The sequence below is a fragment of the Panicum virgatum genome, chromosome 9K (genome assembly GCF_016808335.1).
Source record: "Panicum virgatum strain AP13 chromosome 9K, P.virgatum_v5, whole genome shotgun sequence".
Lineage (NCBI taxonomy): Eukaryota > Viridiplantae > Streptophyta > Magnoliopsida > Poales > Poaceae > Panicum > Panicum virgatum.
The window spans coordinates 62,057,850-62,062,246 of record NC_053144.1 but is presented as its reverse complement, the minus strand read 5'-3'; the positions used below and the strand labels follow the sequence as shown (position 1 = coordinate 62,062,246).

The 4,397-nt window shown below is 41.6% G+C and overlaps 1 long non-coding RNA gene across 1 annotated transcript; it reads left to right on the top strand.

Moving 5' to 3' along the window:
• Window positions 1-1,605: 1,605 nt before the first annotated feature.
• On the top strand, window positions 1,606-2,953 carry LOC120646769. The gene is made up of 2 exons (XR_005664562.1): window positions 1,606-1,978; window positions 2,671-2,953. It is a non-coding gene; the product is annotated as an uncharacterized LOC120646769 (long non-coding RNA).
• The last annotated feature ends 1,444 nt before the right edge of the window (window positions 2,954-4,397 follow it).

The following is a 4,397-nucleotide window of genomic DNA, read 5'->3' as shown; positions in this document are numbered from 1 at the left end:
CTTGTATCTACCTTCCACATTGAAAAAGCTGGTTACAACTTGAACTATTAACTGCAAAATATTTTGGAAACATTGTGTTTTCTTGTGTATGATCGAGTGAAGGGATTGGACACTGAAAGGCAGCGCTGATTTTTATCAAAGACTTACTCGAGGACGAGCAAGGTTTAAGCATGGGGGGAATGTTGGCGCTCCTTAAGTATCCATTTTATCCCCTATTTAACTTTGATAATGGCATGAATTTAATATCAAAATCACTAACCATCCTAACCTCGGCCCAATTATTGGTCGTTTTCGCGTTTGCACATATATTTTGGATGTACTTCGTTTTTGCAGGTTTTTGACCAATTTTGGAGCATGAAATGACGAGGCCCACGATCACGCGATGACACAAAGAAAGACGAAGGCCAAACCCCGAACAAAGGATCGAAGGCCATGATAATTAGAGGCCCATTCGTGCACATCCACCCTCCAATGAAGCCCAAAGGACAAAGCCCACAAGATAAAATCAAGATACTTCGGGGCTAAGCAAAGCAAAGAGATATTTAAGGAAGGATTTTCCATCCTATCCTTCTCCTCGAAGAAATCTCGAAGATAACGACGTCTAATAGGGTGCAATCGTGAAAGACATAAACTCTAGAAGATTCCAGGAGACTTGGGGAGAAAGAAGGACACGAGACGGCGAAGGAATGAGCTAGGCCGGCCGGCCTAGGCCCATTGGGTCGGCCAGCCCAGCCCTTTTTTAGGTCGGTTTGACCTCCCCTTTGACCTAGGGTTCCCTGAGGCTATTTAAAGACCCCTCCCCAAGGTTCACGTAGAGATCAATTGGGGAGACGACGCCAAGAAGCAGAGAAGATAGAGGGACACCTCTCGGAGAGCCGAGGGTCGTGCTAGTTGTCTAGGGGCTTCCCTAGCCGACGTGGGAACCTTGCAAGGAAGACCACGTCGGAGTTCTGGAGCTAGGATCATCAAGATCAAGGTAGGGCCCCGGTTGTGATCTTGTGATGTACAATCATTCATGGTGAAGTTATTTGTGATTCCGAATGTTTAGCGACCATGTTCTCTCTTTCGATTTCGTTCTTTTCTTTGGGTTTGCTTCATCCTAGATCTATTATCGAGATAGATCGCTTAGCATGATCTTGTAGTCATGGTGGCTAGAGGTTCATGGCGGAACTACCAAAGGGGGTTCGACTTGCTTCAGGGTACTTTTGTCGAAAGGGGTGGCGTCGTGACAGGCCGTTGCCACTAAGTAGGTGGGGTATCGAGGGATCGGATTGGAGATTTTGAGTTTAAAGATGCTTTTCATTGAGATTCACATCTATCTTACTTCACTACATCTAGCTGGAACTACAACATATGCATGATCTAGGTGATCTAGATTGGTTATCTCTAACTTCCTCTTGCTACCTTCGGTGTTTGTCGTTTTTAATAGATTAGATTCATTTTCACCATCTCAACACAAAGGAATCTCTATGCTAGTAGATTATTTCTTGTATCTTTGGTTCCGTGGATTGATAAACCTTGGGAGAATACTCTGAGGGAAAAGCTACACGAAACTGTGCGCTTGCGGTATACAAATCGGGGGCGCTAAGGAGTGTCAACACCCTGTAGGAAGAATCTAGATATATTCTTGTGTTTGAAATATTGACGATCGAGCAAACATGTTTTCTTTATATACTTGCATTGTACGTGTATGGTTCTTTCCAAACTAAGATATGGTTCTTCGGTTGATCCATCAATTTGTATTTCATAAATGGTGGCTAATTGCATAAAAACAAACTGTAAGTTTCGAGACTTGATTTTTGGTTATTTAAGTTTCCAAACAATTTATATGGCCCATTCTGATTTTGGTTCGTTTCTATCTTAACTTGGTGTTTGCATTATGGGTACAGACTAAGCTCATCAAGGAGTGGGAAAACTACCGGTTGATGGATCCTGCACGTTATGGCTTTTCTGGAACAATGGTCTTTCTGAAGCATAGGTGAGTAATGGTTACTTACTATTGTAGGACCATTGTTGCTTCATGAATTTTACAATTATGTCATATCTGTTGAAACTCTGTCTATATATTGACTGACTTTTCTGTTCCTGGATATGTATTGATGTCTTATATCCCGCTGGCCTAATGATACATAGGTCACCCTTTCTGGTTAGTTCACATCACATGATGTTTGGAGTTGCAAACATGGACTTGGTGACAATGAAATATTTAAAAACTTCTATTAGAAGATGCAATTACTTTCTCCATCCGATCTGAATTTATGCAATTACTTCTATTAGAATGTAAGTCCAGAAAGTTATGCATCCACCACATACTGTAGACATTCATATTGTGGCTAAGAATCGATCTGTCGCCTTCAAGATTGTATTGCTTGAACCTGTGCCAGGGGATAATTGGTTTTGGCCCTTGTGTGTACATGATATAGTTATTTGTCAGAAAGAAGTGCATGAAACTAATTTGATCTAATTGATTATAGCCCGATTCAAATTTCGTAGCACTAGCTTTTCAGAGAAATCTGGGACCATGGTATGAATAAACTACATGGAAAAACTAGCTTACATGAACTTATCTGAATATATTTTAACTTCAAAATTGATTATATAGAACGATTCTTTACGATAGATATAGTATATTACTCTACCTACAAGTTACAAAATCCTATTTATTTGCAGGATAATAATCGAATGGGAGGACCCAAAGGAGGCTGATGCTACTGCATTATGGGAGGGTGTTTGTCTGGACCAACGTTGGCACATATCCTTAGTGCCCCCTCGAGGAAAGGCGACAGCTAGAGCATGAGTTAGAGTTTGCCTTTTTTTTCTTCTATCTTCCATAGTGCGTGAAGACTCCTATCTGTAATTATATTTTCTTAACATTAATAATTATCTATTCTGCAAAAAAGTTTGTTCATTGAAATATAAAGTTTGTTTTTTAGGTTTAAAAATTTATTGTAAATGCAGTGTCAGTTGATATTGGGGTTGTAAAGTTAAGCTTTCTATTGCCCGTAGGTTGGAGAATAGACAATGGCATGGATGCATCACAAGACAAATTAGACAAGTCAGGGTGTAGTTTCTAATGATAATGCTGACAACAATTTTTTGTAGGATGACCCATCATATGTATGAAGGTTCACGTTTGTTCATTAAAAATGTCTGCAAAATTCTAAAATGTTTGGATGGAATTTTGAAATAAAATATTAATAAAGACCAACATATTTTTCTGGGGAACCGGTTAAAACTTCTGCCACAAAGAATGCTTGTGATAAGAACCGCTCGATTTTTCGTGCTCTTGCTACAATTAAACGATCCTCTATCTTATGTCAAAACAGAGTAGATCACTTAAAAAAACCTGAACCCTTTTTTATCTTTTCTGTATCATGGATCGTGAAAATAGGTACGGCCATACATAACATAGAAATCACACGTTGAAAGGGGTGGGCAATTAGTTAGAGCAGCATGAAAGATTCATATGTTTTTTTTCCTTTTACTCGTATGGATATGAAAAATATAGGATTTCTGATCCTAGTGGGAAAAGGAGTGAAACGGATACTCAATTTAAAGTGAGTAAAAATAAAAATTTAGTGTGATTATTTTTTCGCAACATTATTCTTTAAACACGTGCATGTCGCATTTACATCCTACTAGTCTTACAAATAAAAGAAAGCTGGATGCCACGCAACATCCTGCTGAAGCAAACCGATGGAGCTGCTGATTGTGCCTGCCTGACAGCCGGAAACGACACCGGGAACGTGGCGATTTTAGCGTGCTACGTGGCGTAACATTATATTTGGTGATCGAAAGTGACAGGGATTGAAACGAACGGAAAAAAAAAACTACTCGTACATAGCCGGATTCGCAGAGAATAATGTCCTTTTCTGGCCACTGCCAAGCAGATATTTCTCTGTTGTGTCCAGGTCCTGCTATAGCCGTCCGATCCGATCCGCCAAGACGTTTGTTGTACCAGCTGATGACTCGAGCCAAAAATTCCATCCCAGGCACGTTCCGGTCACTCGATTTTTCTTCTTCTTAAAAATAGAAAAACTGGCAATCACGGTCGGAATCAGGGGATAGCTAGCCAGCACGCCGTTGAGTTTTCTACGCCGCCGCCGGAAACGAAATGAAATTAATCTCCAGGTCGGCCGTCGGCGACCTAGCCAGCGGCGGCTCCTCCCATTCCGTCCCTTGGTAAAACACCCGAGCGGACCGAGCGATCATCTGCTAACTGCTACTACTGCCAATTCATCATCTGCTTGCGCGATTAATTAGATTATTATCACAGTATAATACTGTAACAATTAACAAGAGTCCAGTACGCCCGCTGCCGCTGCCGCTGCCGACGCCGACCACCCCCGCCCGGCCGCCCGCCGCACACGCGACGCCCGCGCCGGGCCGCCGGCCGC